This window comes from Tachysurus fulvidraco, chromosome 2 (genome assembly GCF_022655615.1).
Source record: "Tachysurus fulvidraco isolate hzauxx_2018 chromosome 2, HZAU_PFXX_2.0, whole genome shotgun sequence".
Classification (NCBI taxonomy): Eukaryota; Metazoa; Chordata; class Actinopteri; order Siluriformes; family Bagridae; genus Tachysurus; species Tachysurus fulvidraco.
This window is the reverse complement of record NC_062519.1, coordinates 28,780,919-28,802,953: the sequence shown is the minus strand read 5'-3', so window position 1 is coordinate 28,802,953 and position 22,035 is coordinate 28,780,919. Positions and strand designations below refer to the sequence as shown.

The 22,035-nt window shown below is 38.0% G+C and overlaps 1 protein-coding gene across 4 annotated transcripts in view; it reads right to left on the bottom strand.

Annotated features, from left to right (window-relative positions):
* The window catches only part of nlgn1 (neuroligin 1), a 243,145-nt gene that overhangs the window by 183,756 nt on the left and 37,354 nt on the right, over positions 1 to 22,035 (bottom strand). For 2 of the 4 annotated variants that reach the window (XM_047810386.1, XM_047810387.1), the window contains exon 1: positions 10,613 to 11,147. The exons of 1 other annotated variant lie outside the window; for it this stretch is intronic. The gene's annotated coding sequence lies outside the window, so the exon portion shown is untranslated. Of the gene's footprint in view, positions 1 to 10,612; positions 11,149 to 22,035 lie in introns of those variants that run through there. One more of the 4 variants, XM_027169794.2, reaches the window with a different exon arrangement.

Below are 22,035 nucleotides of genomic sequence, written 5' to 3'. Positions count from 1 at the left end.
ATCTCAAATGACAGCTAGCAGGCAGCCCACGCAGACTCTGTGCTACCACTTTGTTAGTGTAAAAGTACTTTCTCTCATTCTCACCATTTCTCTCTCTCTCTCTCTCTCTCTCTCACACACACACACACACACACACACACACACACACACACACTCACACGCACACACACACACACACATCCCTGACCATCCCTAAGGCCACGTAAGGTGTGCATGTAGTAAGTTGTTTGTACGTTTAGGACACCACTCCTTTTTGTTCTTATTTTTATTTATTTTTCATTTCTTTTTTCACCTGGCTGCCATCTTGCGACATCTGCTCTGTGAGGTCATCAGTGAAGCACTATGTTGGCGTGGAAACCGAGCCGCCGAGCTCTTAACCAGTGGAAGGACACCGGGAGAGAACGGAGCTTCCCACTCACTCTCTGCGGGGCTTTGAGTCCACCGTGCGTGGGAACGTCATTACCATGCATCCAGAAAACAATAAGCTGCGTAATTAGACTTTTAGCACTTTTTAGCATCTCTACGAGGTGCAGGAAGAGATTGGAACCCTGCAAAGTTCTGGATCCTGCATAAAAAAAATGCCTTACTGTATCTCAACCCATCCACATCAGGCCAGTCAAGTAATCGTGAGGGCCGATTTAAACCATTTGGCATCAAAGCCTTAATTAGTCCGTTCCTGGAGAACTCGGATGCCTCAAACGGCCTCCGGGGATAAAAGTGTAACTTAGGGAGGAGGCGAAAAGGGTAGGATAGTGTCACGTTGCATCATTTGGAGCGCAGAGTACAGACAGTAGGACAGTGTAGACAGGCTCATAAAAAACAACATGATAATGTGTGCTTTTAACATTTTTCGCAACGCAGCAGAGCCCAAGTAATTAACGTTTTTTTGCTGTGTAGCACATCATTTCTAATGAGTCCAACTAGTACCAATAGACCCAGATAGTGGATTAGCTAGTGGTTAATGATGCACAGCAGTGGAAATGAAAACATTCTTCAAAACAAACACTTACATATGTATATGATTAGGTTTGAGAGTTTTTGTCTGTTTTTTGTTTTTTTTGGGCGAGGGTGAGACAACACTGTAACAGGCAATTAACCGAAAGGTTGGTTTTTTTTTGGTAAACTTTCATGTGACTTGTTGGGAAAAAACAAAGCGCATTATCAACAAGAACGTTGTTCGTTTTTATTCGTACTCGTCTCTAATCGCCTGGTCCGGTTGTAGTGGATTCATTTACGGTTAATATTGCAGAATTACTGCAGAATTATAAAAAAACTCTAAAACACATCTCTAGGAAAATATGATACAGATGAAACAAACAAACAAAAAAAAAAAGCACAGAGGAAAAACCCTTTCAAGCCTTTTAAGCCACACTAACATCCAGGTACAGATAGTAGTATTGCGTAACTGCACAGAGAGGATGGGATTTGTTTGGGGGGCTTAAACCATACAGAGAAAAAGTAATTAACAGAATGAGCAAAGTATACGTGGTAGTTGAGAGTGGTCAGTTGTGCAGGTGAAAAGGAATATTGTTGATATAAAAGCAGAGATAAAGTGACTGAAGGAACCGCTCTAGCATCTCTCACTTTAACAAGCTGCAGGATGCCCATCGATCCACCAAACCCTCACACACTCACACACTCGTAGCGACTGAGAGGTGGAGAGTGAGATTCTCACTGCACTCACCACGGGAAGGGGAATAAAAAATAAAAACGCAAGTCTGTTTAGTGAGTTTAGCCATTTGATGCTCTCAGACCCTACGACGACTGGTAAACTGCGTAAAGGCATGACTTTAGGTGAGAATAGAAGGTACAGTATTTTGTTTGGAACAGTAGAAAGAAGAAAAGGTCAGTGCTGTTGAATGCTAGCTTTAGGACAGCGCGTGTGAGCAGGAAGAGAAATCCACAGGTTGTTCACATAACCCATTCTCCATTTCTGATTAATCCGTGTTGTTTTATAAATGAACGCACCAAGCTGCTATACTAGAGCTTTGGACTGCTGATGGATTCTTTTATGAGTAGTACAATGACTGCAGGACACGTGAGGATGACATCTTACTCTTTGCTATAACAACTGACCTCATATTTTACTAAATGCATTACTTCAATGGAATGCCCCTAGTTCATTTCCCTTTCCCTTCCGCACCATTACCTCGGCTCATCTGCCAAGGCCAAACCGGATCTAAGATCTGTCCTTTCGAATCATTTCTCCTGCTCAATTTATTAAGCTAATCCCATACACATTACAGTCCATTTGATGAGACCGCTCTACGCTTTAATGTTTATGTTGCAGTAGGACTGTTTAAAAGCCCTAAAGGACAGGTGTGCGATAAACGGGGCAACAGGTATCATACCTACTTAGCCCTCCATCTGAGTGTGCACGGCGACTCTTAAGCACCGCAGTTGTTAGAATAGGAATTTCTGAAAGCGACACCGCTGTTGCTCTTCCGTGGCCTGCTGTGCACAGCCGCGTCAGCTACGCGCAAACGATTATGGCAAAAATAATCATTTTCTTTTGGCGAGGAAAAGACGAACTGTGCTGCAGACGTTTAAAGAAAGCCTCTTGTCTGCTCATTGAATGGGAAACTGACGAGCCAGTAGGTAGAACGGCACCATGCTGAGAGAGTCCTGAAAAAAGGCAAATAATCCCGTTTCTTGTGAATCTGCCTATTGCTCTTCCGATTTGTACTGCAAAGATCTACTGAGAAAAGCCAAATGATTGCGTTGATACATTACCCAAACACTATTTACTTTTGTTTTGCTAATCTATACAACAATTCTTTAATACGGTGTGGACAAATGTTAAAATTGTTAGCTAGCCCAGTGTCAGCGTGCATATCGGACAACATATCTGACTCGGACAACAAAGTCAAGTTTGCTTGTTGCTCGACACAAAGTCAGCAACATGTTGGCCAATCATTTGGTTACGAACTTGTGACTCAACCAAATAGTCACATAGTACATCAATACATTAACGTGAATGCGTTTACAGCATCCTTAGTAGCTGCTTGGTCAGGGTCATAGTGATGAAATATGAGCTACTGGTTTTATATGTTGGGAAATGGAACCGATTACATTTTTTCTGAAATTATTGCGGGCAAGGAGATCCGAAAAAATTATTTTTTTTCTTCTTTTTTTAAAGGTGCCCTTCCACAAAAAAAACGTTTTTACTTTTTAATTTTTTGATATGCGTCAGGTCCATATGTGTTTGTGTTGTGTCGGGAATGTGAAAATGAACTGCTACCTCCCCTGTCAGCTCTAGCCACTGAAAAGAAACAAGCGGAGAAATCAGGTCAATTAGAAAAGCTGCTCAGTGTGACGTGGAATTGATCGAGCTCATTACTATTCATGAGCTCTCCCACTTGAGACCGCGCCCCCAGAATTCGTGTAGCTCAGTGAGTTTCCTATACAGCAAGGATGGCTGAACGTCAATATACCTGAAGAAGCCATTCTGCCACAATTCCAGGTGATTGTAAACAAAGTTCCTCTAGCCTAGGCTACTTACTGTATTGCGCTGGGTGAATGAATAGTCATGCTCTCATATCCTTGCGGCATAGCTCATTGAATATTAAGGAGAACTGGCGCAAATCGAGCTGAGTCTTCCTGCAGGCTTTCTATACCACACTAGAATGGCTTGAAACAAGGTAAGCAAGGCGATTTTTCCACAAAAAATGTTACAGAGTCCATGGTAAACTTCAGACGTTACCACAAAAGTAATGAAATATGTGTGGCAGTGCATTTAAATCCATGGTGCGCACATGTCTATTTCGCATGTTCTCATCTAGTGCTAGTGAATATTATGAATAGCAACTACACTATATCATTTCCTCTTGCTTCTATTTTTTCCTTCAACTCGAGGCATCTAAAGATTGTGCCAAATCCAGTTGTGTTCACTTTATGAAGATTTCAGACCCTGCGAGGATGCCCAGGGACCAGACATTCAGAGATCCGGGCATTCAAACAGGAGATGCCAACTACATGCGGTCTTTGAGGACAACAACCTCCTAATCAGTAACATCTGTCAAACATGATCTGACCTTAGAATGGACATTTTTCATATTAATATTCTCTGGTGTTTATAACAATTTATAATCACACCCACCAGTATCACCCAAATGAGGACGAGGTTCCCTTTTGAGTCTCTCAAGGTTTCTTCCTCTTCCATCTAAGGGATTTTTTCCTTGTTGTTTCTGATTATAAACACACACGAAGACCATATACAAAGACTCCATGAAGCAGAGTCCGACTGGAGCTGGAACATCTCTAGATGCCTCAGGATCCTCACAGGGTTGGCCTCATCTCAATGAAGGTCCAAAATCTTCATGACATGAAACATAACCGGAGGTGGTACAATCTCCGGATGTCTCGGGATTTGTAGAAAAAGAGAAGCAGTGGAGAAGAATTACCGTAGCTGCTGTTCGTAATATTAGCAAGCACTAGATGATAATGTGCATCTGATCAGATGTACACAGGATTATGGGAAGTATTATGTGTAATAACCTAATAGAGCTCAGCTAACAAACATACTTTAACCAACTTTTTTTTTCTCTGGATGTTGGACCTTCTTGTCTGCCAGGTTTGTATGAATAAAATGTGAATAGTCTGGATATGAAATCCTGCTTTCTTTCCCCAGCTGACTGGGCTTGTGAATTTAACAGCTCAAAAAAAAAAAAAAAAAAAAAACTTTCAGAGTCTGATCTCAGTTAGATGTGTCAGTCTGCATAGAAAAAAAACACCTAGGGTTAAATGATACAAACTACCCAGATAGACAAAGACAGCATAAGGATTCATTCATTCATTCATCTGGCAGGTTTTTCACGGATGCAAGATTCATTCTGAGTAAAACTGAGCAGCAGGTAAAAAGCAGTACACATTAAACACACACGATATTAAACACACATCTATGGACAGCGCCGTGGTTTCTGCAGCACATACTATGTCTTATGAAGGTCATAGCAGATACAGATAGCCTTCAAATTATATATATATACATGTAATTAAACTTAAAGATTCTTCATCCCCGTGTTCGATTAGGCCATTAAAGCATAAGGCTACTTTCTTGTGGGATTTTTTTTCTTTTTTTGGCTTAACAAATGCAATTTCAGCTTTCTGAAGGTCACATCTTTATGCGAAAAGATGAGACGCCTGCTTTAGATTCATCCAGCGGTAGACACTGGCAATCTACAGAGGATCAGCGTGCATGAGTTAACTGTTCGGGAGCTGATTTCATTCGGCTTAGAAGAGGAAGCTGAGGAGGGAAGAGGCAGAAAGATGAAAGCTACAAGATATCACTACTGATTTGAATACTATGCCATAATGCAGTGACGTATATGTAAACAAATGGGTCATTTATGAGTACAGAAGGTTAAAAAAAAACTATTTAGACAGAATTTAGCACATGTCCAGTAGGTTATTAAAGCAGTGTATGTCCAGTAGCCTATTTGTATATAGCCTCAAATTATATATATTACTGAGAATAATAAAAGCTGATGATTATTTTATTTCATTGTCTTGATGTTCTTTTTTCTGGTGCTACTTGGCTATAGTTATACTTAAACCTATAAACGCAAGCGCAGTGAGGATTAAGATTTCAGATGATGCTACAGCCAACCCCGCATCAACAATGGCTTTCTGAGAGAGAGAGAGAGAGAGAGAGAGAGAGAGAGAGAGAGAGAGAGAGAGAGAGAGAGAGAGAGATGTCAGTAATATTTTTCTGTCAATCACTGCAACCTTTGCAGGCGACAGTGCAGTGGTATAAGAGGAAGGGGCGGATAGCACTTCCCTCCCGGTGTGTTCTGCTGCCCCGTGACGCAGCAGGAGCTGCAATTCAAAAACATGCAGCTGGTTGGCGTCACATGTCTCGGATGAAGCGCATGTTAGCCGTCACTCCCCCCTGTTGGTAGCTGTCGCATGATGGCGAGAGCTGGCTGGTGGATGCGAATTTGTCAGATGACCAAATTATCAGCTTGATTATTGAATGGTGATTATTTTTGCCTACATTGCCAGAGGTTATGTTTGATAACACACATTTATGATAATAACATACTCTGAAATACAAACCTGCTAATTATTATATTGTTTTATTGCTATTATAATATCAAAGCCTGTCTATTTACAGTACGTAAGTAAGTAAGTAAGTAAGTAAGTAAGTAAGTAAGTAAGTAAATAAATAAATAAATAAATAAATAAATAAAAGAAAGCGATGCATCATTTTATGTTTGAGCACTAAGAGGGGAACCAGTTACAAACTCCACAGCAAAACAAAATATAAGCACAAACAACAAGGACGAAATATCGGGATCTTTACACTAGGTATTGTCTAACATGGGCGCGTAATGAAGATGCTTTGTAGGGTGCTTAATGTGGGATGCACATGCAAGAAAGCCCTCCGGCATCATGTACTTAAAGCAGTTTGTATGAGCCAAATGTGTTCCTACCAGATGGAAAATGCTGGCAGAATGTTACAAGCTCATACATGATCCTATTTATGCCACCAGGACTACACTTACTATTTCTGTCTGAAACCATATGAGGTTTCTTTCAAAACCACAAATCAGCAAACAAAATAAGATACATGGCGAGAGCGCAGTTCCATGTACAGTAACAGTACCGAGCTGATATCAGCAGGACACCGCTGAAACGGACGGCCTGGTCTATTATGTAACCGTTATATAGGTTACATCATACTAATGAATCATTTGGACGAATCGGTATCGTAGCGTGTTACATGGCAAACCTATTCCTTTCGGAAAAACTATATGTTTATTTCTTATACACACTCACCAACAACATTTTATGAGGAACAGCAGCTCATTCATACACGTCAAACATATAGAAGTAGTGCGGTGCATTAAACCATGCAGATACAGGTCAAGAGATTCAGTTATACATCGGGATGGAGGAAAAAAACAGTGACTTTTATCGTGGCATGGTTGTAGGTGCCAGAAGGGCTGATTTGAGTATTTAAAAAAAAACTGCTGAGCTTTTCAGATTTTTATACACAACTGTCTATAGTTTAAGGTGCGAAAAAAGAAAAACATCCAGTGAGCTGCAGATCTGGTAAGAAGAGAATTGCCAGACTTGCAGGAAGGCTAGGACAACTCAAATAGCCACTCTTTATGAATATGGTGAGCAGAAAAGCATCACAGAACATATAATATGGGATGGTTTTGACTACAACAGCATATAAGGATCCACTTCTCTTAGACAAAAATCTAAGGCTATGGTGTACAAATGTTCCTATTAAAGTGGCCAATGAGTATGTGTAATGTGTTCAACTCTCTGTCACCTCGGAGTTAAAAAAAATGTCTCGAGATATGCTTATTGTTATGACTCAATGCCCCGCGTCATGACGCTTATAAAGACACCAGGCAGACTTGATTAACATCTTTGACGTGTATTGCAAGAGCAGGGTATGAAATGCGATGGCTAAAATGATGGACGGTGCCTTGCTGAGTTTGTAACAAAGACATTGCTTTATGTTTTATAAGAGAAAAAAGGGCTACGGCTCCACTGAATCGTCCCTGCAATGGGAATTCATAAACTTGTTAATGAACTTGTATTATGTATTAATTCACTTAATTGAAAACTAAAATTTGCCTATTTAAAAAAAGTTTTTAAAAAAAGTTTATGCACGTGGTGTGTGTGTGTATGTATATATATATATATATATATATATTTATATATATATATATATATATATATATATATATATATATATATATATAAATAAACACAGATACATACGTGCATGGACTGATATGCCCGTCTCTTTATGCTTTAGTCAACAGACATTAAATAACCCAACACACTATAAGCAGCCAATATGAAATGGCCACTAGTGCTTTCACCTCGAACACTGCTCCATTTTCTAATCATGTTTGCCTTACATTTTATGACATGGCGCAAAGGACTTGCACTTTATCCTGTTTGAGTACTGAGAGAGGAATTAATCATCACTCAACAGACATGTCCCTCAGGTGAGCTCTGAAGATGAATAATAAAGGAGGATTTTTCTACACGAAAAAGCAGCAGACCAGGGAATTCACGATGAAGACACAAGAATAGAGTGGACACAGACTTAGCCTATGCGCTCGAATTTGTTATTTAGAAGTCAAAAAGAAACGTCTGACTCGGTTGTAACTCAGTTGGCACTGGCTCAGAAAAACGCTATTGCACAATGTCGTACAAGAGCATTGGAAGAGGAATTGAAGTAGGCATAAGACCAAGGTAAACGGACGCGTTCAAGCACATTACCTATGAACTATCTCCCTCCCCTGTACAAATTCAGAAGCTGGACATAAAACAACATGTAAAACATTGACATACACCCAAAGTCTTTACACTTTAACTATGTCCCACAGCATACACTCCTACTAAATAGTACAGTTAAATACTATGCCAATGTCACACATCATTAGCATTAGCTGGCATGGGGGAAAAGTTCAATATTTAAATTCAACATGTGTTATAATTAGTTGTATATGTAAGGAAATGTAAAAGGAAAGAATGAACATACCTAAAAATATCAAGCATACAGCAGAGGCCTAACTCAGACATAAAATGTGCTGATATACACAGTAGGGAAAAAAATACAGCCAATCAACAGCATCCACGCAGGTGCACGCAATCAACAACACTGACAAAATAAAGCATTTTGGTAACGATGCTTGGTGATTGGTCCAACTGTTGATCAAACTGCTAATTCATGATATGTTTAGAAATGTCTCCGCGTAAGCACGCCTCCTATGTGACTGCTAGCTGATCCCCCTTGTGTGAACAGCAAATATCATCATTCTAGGCACTTCACAAGGGTAATTACTGGCTGTTGAAATTTGATTGGCTGTTGGCAGGCATGTTTAACGATCGCTCAAGCTGTTATTTTAGAATAAATTCAGTCTAGTAATGTAAGAAAAGCATATCAAATTCCAACTTTGAGACTTTCGGTTGAGTTTGAAAACAATTCTTGCCACATTCTCTCACATTTATGTATTTACAAGAGTCTTATAAGCATTTATAGGTTACAGCTCCCCATAGTGGTCACATTCCATTTATCTGTTGACCTCAGAATATAATGTGAATTACTCTAGATCAGGGATTCTTATGTAAAATAAATTCCATGGGCTGGCCCCTAATATATATTCGCTTATGAACATAATACAAATATATGACTTGATATAAGAATAATTACAATAATGATTAGGTAAATAACCATACAGCTTTTTTATTCCTGAACTTTCCACCAAGAAAACATGTTTCTGAATCACTGAGGTTTGGATTAAACCCATTCGATTCAAGTGACCAGTCAAATAAACTGATAACTATATGAACTCAAAATCAAAGTGCATGTTGTTTATAATGTTTACAGTATGCTGATCACTGACTCCCTGTGTGTCTATGTGTCATGAACCCCACTGTGGGAACCAAGATTTTCAAGTCAGTATCTATAATGCAAATTTAGCTTTAGCTATTTTTAATTTGTCAATTTGCACAATAGTGCATGGCTTTAAACAATATTTAACACAAAAATGTATATATATAAAATCAAAATACCACCAGTGGGCCCACAGAATGGGGGGATAGTGAACCTGTCGGGTGAAATCTTGGGGTTTTTAGGCCTTTCTGGGTTTCTGGCATATGCTTTTGGAAAGAAAACAAGTCAGGAAGCTTTTATACTGTACATACATACATACATACATACATACATACATACATACATACATACATACATATATTAGCATAATTCCAAAAGCTTCCAGCAGGTTCTGTGCTCGGACCCCAACACAAGTCAGTCACAGTCTACACTAAAGCTGAAACCCACCATGTATGAAGTCTGTAGACTATTAAAAGCTAACATTTGTCAACTTTGCGTCCATAGCAAGCTGTCTGGGCGTTTCAGAAGATTACTTTTTAAACAATATGTCCAAATATTCCGCATTCTGCTGAGCAATTTTCTCTTATTTACTGATTTTTTAACGTACGCGATCCCCGAGTGTTGGGGGGGGGGGGCGATCTGAGGCGCGCGCGCGCGAGTCTTCATTATCAGTCAGAGAACATTAGCTCGAGTAATTTGTCACATTAATTCCAATTAAGGCTGCTAAAACGGGATTCACTTTAATCAGAAGAGAATGGACTACCCTAATACAATTTGCCTACATTTTAAATACACTTGACTGTTTTTCCGCGCGCGCGTGTGTGTATGTGTGTGTGTGTGTATGTGTATGTGTGTGTGTGTGTGTGTGTGTGTGTGTGTGTATGTGTGTGTGTGTGTATGTGTATGTGTGAGTGACTGCAGGTGTTTATTAAATGGCTGATTATTGAACCCTGGTCAGATTTACTGAGGAAACAAATCAACAGAGATCACTAGAATTCCCCAATCAAAAGTAATAATTCACCCAAAAAAATAGACTCTAGGCTAATTTACAGTTTACTTGCATTGCAGAAATCTTCCTAATCATACACTAAGAAAGCTACGTTTGATAAACTCGAGTGTTAAATGCACGAATGTAAGTTTCAGTGCTTTCGGTCTCCATACTTTCCCTTCACAAAGCCCTATCAGACCACACAGGGTGTAATAAAGATCACATGCATGTGTCATTTTATTTTACATCATCACCTTTGACAGTTTTCCTCTTCGCCTTTTCCAGTTTTCACAGCATTTCTTCTTGTCACAGGAAAAAAAGAAGAAAAAAAAATTAAAAACAGGAATCCGAGAAGGAAGAAAAATCCAGCCAGGAAAAAAAGAAGATAAAAACAGACTTCACTCAGGCAGGCGGGATTATTCCGTCTAATTTATTTCACAGAGTAAAAATCTGTACATTTTCCAGCACGCAGTTTTAAGATGCCTTTTTTAATCCACAACGAGTCTCTTCATTCCTACAACAGCAGGATGCACGAGCGCCTATTTTTTTGCGTCTCGAGCGCACGAATTCCTCCCTGCAGTGCTGCTAAACTAAGCTAACAAACCAAACCGGGGTTTCTTCTGGCTTTTTCCGCCCGTTTTATCCCCTTCTCACGATTTCAGAGTGTACAGCTTTGATAACACGCCGATTTCTCTCACTTGTCCCCAGCAATGAAAGGATGAAGCCGCTTGTGAGAGCTTCAGAAAATGGAGCAAAGATTCACCTAGCGGTGCAGAAAGGAACTGCAAGCAGTCTCACTGAGATGCTTTTAAAGGGACACTGAACTCCAGTTGCAATTTACAAGACGGATCTTCTCTTGGCTAGCTGCCTTCCTGCAAAATTTAGCTCCAGTCTAGCCTGAGGCCATCTGATTCAGCTATATTTAGAGCATTCATTCATTCATTCATCCATTCATTCATTTCTTCATTCGTCTTCAGTAACCGATTAATCCTGGTTTAGGGCGCGAGGTGGATCTGGTGCCCATCCCCAGACCACTAAGCCTTGAAGTGAAGACTCACCCAGTTCATCACAGGGCATCATACACCTACATTCACACACTCAATTAGATCTAGGGCATTTTAACACAGACAGTCTGCTTACTAGCATATGTGATGTGGGAGAAACCCTGAGGAAACACATCTGGACACATCTGGTAACCTGAGCTTAGGAACAAACTCTAGACCTTGGAGTGGTGAGGTGGCAATGCCAATGATGATGCAGAGGTGGCAATGCCCATGAAGATATATATGAAGATATATATCTTTATGTCATACAAGTCATGTTTTTATTAAACGTTCCTCGATGTAGAAAATTACATTAACTTTATCTGATACAGACTCTGGTCCATTTTGAATGACTTTGTCTATTCCCTACTGCCCCTTATGTTAATGTAATCAGTAATGACTTGTCTGACTGGGACAAGCGGCTTTTTGGAATTTACATCTGTGTAAATTTGTAAAGTCATAGCCAGTGTTGCTTAGAATTGTTTAATAACAAACGGACAGAAAACACGTAAAAATGTTGTTGGGGTTTTTTTTGTTTGTTTGTTTGTTTTGTCTTATTAACTTTAAAAGAGAAAACAAAATGAGGCTTGTGAGATATTGCTGCTGATCTATACATGATAACAGAAACTGATCCATGGATGATCTACAACATTCATGATAAATGGATAGATAAATGTAACTATAAACAAAATTTATAGCAAATAAAGAACTGTAAAAAGGAGGCAAAAGGAGAATAAAATTGTCCAGAAAAATACACGTTATTTGAGGTAGTGATACAATCTTGGAGCCTTCAGCAGGGACCTCACTTTAAAAGGATTATACAAGAATATTAATACAGAAATATTTACTTTTTACTAATACTTTTAACTAGATTAATCATTCAGAAATATCAACTTTTTACTTTTTGCATTTCTTATGTATCTGCCCCATTTACTGATAAAGTTCCTTCTTCTTCATACACTTCTTACGTTTTTGATGAATTTCTGACACTACTTCACTTTTATCCATGACATTCTATGCATTTTTGAGATTGAGTCTCTGATCCCTCAAGTCATTTTCAAGTTATTGCTTGTTGCTTACATGAAATATTTAATGAAGCAAATCAACCAGCACATTTCTGTAGAGGAAGAGGAACCCAGCTAGCCCAGAATAAACCCACATGGACATATGGAAAACATCCGACAGACAGTAAACCAAGCTCAGGATCAAACTGGAGTACTGAGCTGCTAGTGCTACTGATTGTTGCACTGTGCCACCCTATTTTAAAAATTGTGCACAGTGAACTATGGTACGAAAGTATGTTTGCAAGTTAAAATGTAGAGTGGCTTTGGTATATATTGTATTTTCTGCCATGAACAGTTATCACATTCAGGTCAGTTCTAGTTTAAAATGTTATCCTTAATGAATTATTCACTGCCCTGTATATTAGGAAAGGTTAGACTCATGCATAATATGAGCATCAGCTACTAACTCTAATGAATTCATGGATGCCAAAAACAATAATTCTGCTTTAACAGAATTTAGCAAATATATATATTTATATATAGCTAACAGCACAGAATATCCCTGTGGTCTGTCCTGGTTCTTTTGACAGCATAATCTGTAAAATTAGGTGTTTCTAACTCTTTGCAGTTCAGAAACAACAGTATGATGTGTTGTGTGGCTTTGCTCAAGGCTTGAGATACAGTATTGAGCAGAAAAGGAGAACAAAATGGCATGACAGTAATATGACAAAACAGGGCCAGAGTTGAATTTGAAGGTTTAGGCAAGAAGATTCTATCTCCTAGTGTAAAACACATAGAAAGCATCCCCTTTTTAAACGGTCAAACTGCCAAATCCCCAATTTTTTTCTACATCACATACAATGTCGATTATCAATAACCCAATGAGATTATGCCATATTTTTGCTAGAACAGTACAGTAGACACTGTGTGATAATCAGGTAGCAAGCGTAAGAGCAAATTTAGCCTCATTAAGTTATTAAGACTGACATGATGGAAAACCTAATGATTGCTACAAAGCACTGACACTGGAGGCTGTGTTAATAAATGCTAAATAATCATATCCTTACAGAAAGCTTAATAATTTTAACAATAATCTGTTTTTCATTGGTTATTATTTTATTATATTTTTTTAGCTTAAATTATGTAAAACAATTGTGCTTTCGATGTGATAATAAGGTCTTTTAAAGTGAATTGTTTTGAGCCCTTTATGGTTCAGAACACAGTAAACAGTAATACACAGTGACTCATACACTTAAAATCTTTTAGAACTGCTTTCAGTTCTTTCTTCTTAACTTTCATACTTTCATAATGAAAGTTGAGGCTGAGATACACCCTGAACAGGACACTAGTCCATCACGCCAGCATAATACATATTACCTGACTGTCTCTATTACTGAGTTCCATCATTATATCATTTCTAGAAAGTGGATCCATTTGAATACTGTGTTCTCTATCATTCCAATTATGCTACATCTTATTTAATTTGTGTTACATATATTAATGAACACTTAGATGCTCTATTTTGTCTTTATTCTGGGTGCTACAGGATGAGCTGTTGAAAGTTTTAATGCACCTTTCACATTAATGCAGTTTAGTCATTAAGAGTGAAATGCAGTACTGACCTTGGCTTTGATTCATTCCTCCTACTGAATTTTAAAGCTGTATTTTGCCGATTGATCCGCAGATGAAAGCTGAACATTCAGCCAACCACTGAGGCCTGTAATATCTGTTAAGAGCTACAAACAATGTCAATTACATCACTTATTCACTTATCTTTGAGAATGTATGCCTTCAATCCACACCTTTCTACACACTATATCGACCATGATCATTGCTTTGAAACACCAGCTGTGCTTCAAAAAGACAATTGTGTGTAATTATGAGCACTGAAGGGAAGCTTCTGAGAACTTGTTGCCTTGCCAGCCAGTCTCCCATATGTTGCCTCTGCTGTCACTCATAGGCGTTGTGCCATTACGCAAATTGTTCATTTTTCCAGGCGCGATGTAGGGCAAACACACAGCCAGATGTTTGGGGAGCCGCACAGAGGCTTTGGATGAAAGGCTACAACACATGCCGCCATGGCCTCGAGCTGAATGCAGTGTGCCAAAGGGGCTGGTGTAATAAGCACAACCCCCTACAGCAGGCTCTTAGGAGCCTTGTGCTGGCTTCCCAGGGGCCACAGCTCCCTCCACAAACCTTTCTCCATTTCTGTCACATTCCCCACTGCTTTACTCTACCCTCTCAACTGCTGCTTGTGTTTTCTTCTTAAAATACTATACTATAGTCTATAAATATTGAACCACACGCACGCTTGGTCACTTTGGATCTCAGTCCTTTTTATCTGCTGCAATGCACAGGCCCATGTTTTACTTCTTTTAATCAAACAGCCATAAAACAAACCCAAAACCCCCGCTATTGTTCCCTTTCTTTCCAAACTGCTAGCTGTCAAAATATAAATCAAGACCTCCTCTGGCATCTTTGCTACTTAGAGAATGACAGCAATCAAAAGCCCAGGGGCCTCATTTATCGACATTGTTTAAAAAAAAAAAAAAAAGGTTCTAATTGTTTCTTATGTATAAAACACAATTTTAATTGGGAATCAGCAAATGTGTATGCAGTAGAGCTTAATAAATATTAATTGCTTGTAGCCACAATGTGAATGCTCATTTAAACAAAGATACACCCATAATTACCCATGAGGCATTAAAGAATACATTTATTTAATGCCACCAGGACATGAGCAAAAAAAAGATAGATTTTTCTTAACCAAAATGTTTGCTTTTGACCTCTAACGTGGTATGGTAATAAGCTAGAATTCGATGTATATCTGCATGTCTATATCTTTGTGTGTTTTTAATGCAAAGATGCAATTTTAAAAGTCAAGCATTTGCCTCAATAGTAAGCTACATGTTAATCTTCAACAACCATACAGTCTTGTTACAGTCACTGGGAAAGCCAGCAAAAGCCTATAAATTCCCAATTTTCCAATATGCTTGTAACCATAAACATCATTGAAAGCACCTGAACATGCAACAGCATCTTTTCTTGGTTCACACAAGAAGACAAACGAATAATTCTCCAAATCAAGGCGGCAGTCTGTCTAATAATTCAAATATCTCATAAAGCATATGAGAGGTATAAGGTCCCACCAGGACATGAAGTCACCAAAAAAGATTTGGTAAGTTTTCCGCCAGGTTAAATGTAATCAGCAGATGCAATGAGGCTCATAGTCTATTTTCTCAATTTTGTTGAGTTGGTTGTTCTCTTCATAACATGCTCCAACAGTCACTAACCCGATGCTTTACTAGTTCAGATGGTATGCCATGTCACTGGAGTAAATAAAATGTAAATTTTGTAGCAACACTAGTCATTTCTCACTAGAAATCAAATCAAAAGCAACTCTAGCAAACCATTCCCTCGCTCAGCTATGTTTAATATCGCTCAGGATATTGCTAAAATGTGTGTGATCTCAAGAACTAGTCAGAGGAATAGACCTCAGAAATCAGCATTCTATTCTACACAGATTGTCGTTTGACTCTAGGACTTCCTGGTTCCTAATAAAACTGTACCAGGCAGCATTGTTTCCATTTTTAGAAATACCAATAGTCTTAAGGTTCTTGCTGCACAAGTGAGCCTACCAAAGCCAATGCAAACACTGAGTCTCATTAAACAAACTCAGCTGTTTTATATTATCTGAATATATATATATTTTTTTAAATTAAGAAATTGAGCCAACACAAAACTATAAATGAAGTCTAATGAAACTAATTATGCAAGCACAACAAAAGAAATGGCATCGTAAAAACAAAGGATGGGCTGATCTAATTGCACATATCCATAAACCATTGCAAATAAATACATTATAAAATGTATTGGCATAGATGTCAAAGTCAAAATAAATTCCACTTTTCAGCCTTCCCAGTTTTTTTTTTTATTTCATGCTCCCAGCTCTTGTGCACTTGAACGTCTATGGAGTTTTGTAGGTGTCACTACTTGCTAAGGAGCTGTGTCAGGAAGCACTTTACGAGTAATTAACATTTTGAACAGAAGAAAAATATCATATATATATATATATATATATATATATATATATATATATATATATATATATATATATATATATATAAATAAAAATACACGGAAACTTTGAGCTTGGTTTGGCTTAAACAAACAATTATGCACAACTTTACTAAAATATTAATGAATTTATATATAACTAAAATATCATAACATCAAGTTTGCCAAAAAGGAGCCCATCCTGGAGAAACAGGATGCTGGATAATGGCTGCCGTAGAAAGCCACCCTGGGGCAAAGACACTGCAAATGCACAGCCAGGGTGATTAGTAAATGGGTCAGGTTATAATCCATAAGTGCATTAATCAAAATGAAAATGCCTCCATTTGTGATTACACTCGCCTCCAGCACACAGAGCTACTCTTAGCTGGCCTTGTTTGTTAGGAGGGCTCAGGGAAGATCAGGTGAGCCAGAAGGGAAGTGTTATCGTTCTGAAATCAGCGCTTTATCACAACTAATTACACTTCCATAAACATGTGACCTGTTCACGTGGCTAATTCATTTGAAGTCAGATAAAGATAGCTGTTTGACTTGATTTATAAATAGCTTTTGGTTAATGGTGAAATGTCTGATAGAACGAAAGCAATTCTTGCTGGTTTAATATGTACACCTCACTCATTGCATTGTTTTCCTAACTTTTTTACATAAGTAGAAAATTAAATACAATTATTTATTATTTTGTGTGTGTGTGTGTGTGTGTGTGTGTGTGTGTGTGTGTGTGTGTGTGTGTGTGTGTGTGTGTGTGTGTGTGTGTGTGTGTGTGTGTGTGTGTGTGTGTGTGTGTGTGTGTGTGTGTGTGTGTGTGTGTGTGTGTGTGTTCAGGCTATAATAATATAATTGTTATAGTTATAAATCATTCAGTTATACATTGAATCCTTTTACGTTTTAAACAAATGCCAAATCTATTTAATTATCTGCTAATCAATGTAAAAATATGTCAATATTCATTCGTATATGGCCTTCATATAAAATGTCACCCAAATTTCCACTAGACTTATTTGTTATGCCATGTTTACTGTACCTAAGCAGGTAGACTATATGCGGAAAAAAAGGTGCAATGTAATTCAAGAATTCCTGAAATGACCCCTAGACTGCTGCACATGAGGTAACATGATAATCACCTTAAACACTTCACATACAAACGGTATTACATTCAATAAAAAAATAATAACTCTAAAAGAGTAGCTGTCACAGTTCCCACAGGCAGACGTGGGATGGAAATTTTAAAATGTAAACATAGGAGAGTTTAAAATAAGATACTCCTTATACCGGGTGAAGATAAGAAGCAAAAGTTGAGACAGAAACTCTTCATTTATACAAATTTTTTTTTAATCTACACACAGATTAGAGAGCTCATTGAAGGTGTGTTTTTAATAAAACATTATTTCATATATTTAGTTCCATTTGTATTCCAATCAGGCAGCTGCCATTTTAAAAACACAACGATACACCACTGTATAAATCTAAATGTCGTCTTAATGTTTCTACTCTTTGTGTTAGAGTTATTATTTTCTTATTGAATGTAATACTGTTTGTACGTGAAGTGTTTAAGGCAATTATCACGTTACCTCATGTGCAGCGGTTTAGGGGTCATTTCAGGAATTCTTGAATTATTATGAGTACATTGCTTTTTTTCTGCATACAGTCTACCTGCTTAGGTAAACATAGCATAGTCTGCCAAATGCTGTAAATGTAAATGTAAAATTCCCATGAAAGTTGGATTTCTATGGTAACTCGGACCTTTTTTTTATGTTTTGCTATATATAACTTCAGACCCCTTTAGTGCATGTAACCTGGTTGCAAAAAGACCTGGTTATAATCTGACTGAATAATCTCTCAAGATATATCTAGAATCTGATTTTGGTATTAAAAAAAAATAATAATAAATAAATTTCAAATTGACTAAATAAGATCTTTCTGCCTTGCCATCCTGTCAACTACCCAACTAACATATGCTATGAACTCATTTGTTAGCTGAGCAAATTTAGCCAACTAAACGTGGCCATTATAGGCATTTCCTCAGAAAGTATATGGATTAGCTATCTAGAGTTAGACAGATTTTTCCGTGATGTAGCTTTTAGACATGAACTTTAGGTTTGGTAAAGAAATATAAATTGGAAGATAAAGTCTTCTGTTAGATTTGTTGACTGATTTTATAGTATCTGGTAAAAAAACAAAAGTGTTTATAAACACTTTTCTCATTTTGTTACTTAATATGAAAACCTAATAGCGGAATTTTGCCTTGTGCTTACAAATCAATATAGTCTCCGACTTTTTCCTACAAGGACATACTGTATGGCTGACATCAGAGTGACATGTCTCACTCCCAATTTAATAGACAAAATAGGGTTCTAGTAAACTTATATACACTTGTATAATCGCAGTAGTTGAATGAAGTGTCTAAATGTGGTGTGAAAATGAAAAATTGAATAAAGGGAATTAAAAGCAATAAATAATGCTCCTTTTTTTCCATGTCAATTCTTGCTACACAGTTGTAGTTTAATTGCAGTGAACTTTGCACTGAGTCCTTTTCATGTTCATTTTTCATTCACAGAGCAATGCCTCGCTGCCTTCCAAGAGAATATGGTTAGAGGCAAACATGTTCTGGCAAAGTGACTCATACTGATGTCTCGAGGAGTGAGACGTCAAATTCGGATAAGATGCCAGGAGAGGCAGCAGCCCATTGTTTCTGCAATGAGGGGCAATCATTTGATATCATCAAACTGTAATGAATCTGTGAGAGAAAAGAGCTGCAGCTGAAATTAAAAGCCTCCTCCAGCACTATATAGCGGATCCCGATCCACACCCCACTGCCCCTGGGCTAAACTCTGATCCTAAATTGGTGACAAATGCATGGGGATATTTTGAAAACTCACTCTGCACCTCAATCTGAAATTTTAAATCACAGCCCAAACCCCGCTGGGTAAAAGGTCTACAGAGAAAAGCAATACCATAATGCTATACGGCTAATATATCAGGATCAGCATGCGAGTCATGAAGACTTGTCCTACCTCTAATTTTCAACCTAAGCAGAACAGATAATCATCATGGTGACGTAAACATTAATGAGAACAATTCATTGAAACCTTACTTCAGTAGTGGCCAAAACAGAGTCACGAGACCTCTACCTTAATACTGACTTCTGCCGGGATCTTCTACTAACACTGAGCCTTTTCCAATTACATCAAGCCAGCAAAATGGCAGAGGCTGCCCAGCACATATTGACCTCCCACTAAATCTTGTTTATACCCTGCCATGGGGTCAACAGCTGTGACAGCAGCGGCATAAAGTCACCAGTGGCAAAATCGCAGCCCAGGGGACCGCTTCATGGTTCTGAACTGAGCTAAACTGCAGTTGAGACACTGCTTTGAAGCTTTCCAGCTTTAACAATGGGAAACTAGAGAGGTGTGGATGCAAGTGAAAGTTAATTTTACTGGGGTGTTTCCAAGAGGTCTTTCCCTAGTAGGAAATATAAGGAATTGGCAGACAAACAAATCCTTTCTCAAAACAAGACAGAATTAAAACACAAAAGGAGAAACTCACAGATTCATATGTAAAGAAATAAAACATGGCATAGTGTGCTGTTCTTTTATTCCTTCTTATACAAATGAATTCCCAACTATTTGCATTTTTTATTAATTAAATTATGTCATGACACCTTTTTTATTCATTTATAGTTTGTTAGTATAAAAAGATAACATTAGAGCAAGCACAATTATACACTGGCCAGAAGTATGTGGAAACCAGACCATTTACACCCATATATGCCTGGTGAACTTCCCAGTTAGTCTTCCCGTTGCTATTATAATGGCCACCACTCTTTTGGGGGAGACTTTCTATTATATATTGAAATGAAGCTGTGGGGATTTGTGTTCATTCAGCCACAACAACTTTAGCGAGATCAGGCACTGATGCTGGTGAGGAGGCCTGGGATGCTGGGTCTGTGTTCCAGTTAATCTCAAGAGTGTTCACTAAGCTGGAGATCAAGCATTTGTGAGGAACACTTGAGGTCTTTCACTCCAACCTTGGCAAAACATGGGTTTGCTTGTACACTGGGGTATTGTCGTGATGGAACATGATTAGCCCTCATAGTTTAAGGCAAATAGCAGTGCTAGAACATTCAAAGATATTTTCTGCAGTTGTGTGATTCCAGGTTTGTTCCAGCAGTTTAGAGAAGATCGTCTTGTGTCCACATGTTTTTGCCCATGAGGCTTACCCTATAGCTTCCTTTAACCTATAGCTTTATTCCTTAACCTATGGATACTTCAGCACTGTTGTGGTTTAAAATATATACACACAGGAGTTTCTAGGGGTAGTGGTGGCTCAAGTGGTTAAGGCTCTAGGTTGTTGATCAGAGGATTGGGGTTCAAACCACAGCACTGAAAGCCACTTTTATGCCCTTGGGCAAGGCCTTTAACCCTCACAAAGTATATGTGACAAAAGTAAAGGTTTCTATTACATTTCTATTTCCATTTTATTATTTTTACAGACCTACCAAAGTCGAGTAAGAAATGTGATTTTTCTAATTCAATTAGACCATGTTTCAATAAAATATTAAAAATTAATATAACATTTAAAAGTATAAAGATATAGAGTGCATATATAAATGCAATATATAAAATACAGGAAGCATATTGTACATATACACTTTTTTAAAGATTGTTTTATTAGAAACATTTGTACACCAGCACATTCCTATAGTATATATTTAGTCAGCCAATCATGTAACAGTAGCAAAATTCATAAAATCATGCAGATACCAGTCACAAGTCTTGTTAATCATTTGGTGCATCAGAACGCAGAAAAAAAGTGATCTGGTATTTAATAGTTGGTGCCAGACAGGCTGGTTTGGGTATTTCAGACAATGGTGATCTCTTGGGATTTCCATGCACATTAATCTTTATACACAATAGTAGGAAAAACAAAAACTAAGGCTACACATGTCTAAACTTCATGAATGAGCAGATGCACAGATATTACTAATAGAATAGCTGTCAATGTGCTGCATATATACTTAAGATTTTGAGCATGAATGTAATTAGATAATTCTATTAAAAAAGATATCATAAAATACAAAGCATGGCCAAAAGTCACACTAATACTGTATGTGCTTGTTGAACATCACATTCCAGAGTTAGTCCACCTGCTGCACTCACCACAGTTATGGGAAGGCTTTACACTAGATTCTGGCATGTGGCTGTGGGGATTTATTCTCATTCATCCTCAAAAGCTTTAGGTGAGGTTGGACACTGATGTTGGTTGAGAAGGCCTGGCATGTAGTTAGTGTTCCTGTTCATCCCAAAAGTGATTATTGAGGTTGAGGTTTAGAGCGCTGTGCAGAACACTAGAGTTCTTCCACTCCAACATTTGCAAACTGTGTGTTTTATAAACCTTGCTTTCTGAGCTGTTATGCTGTAACAGTTTTGGGCCACTAAACTTCAGTAAAAAAAAAAAAATATTAATGTCGTAGCATACAAAGACATTTTAGGCAATTTTGTGTTTTAACTTTGTGGCAAAAGTTTGAGGAAGGTCCTCGTATGGATGTAATGGCCAGGG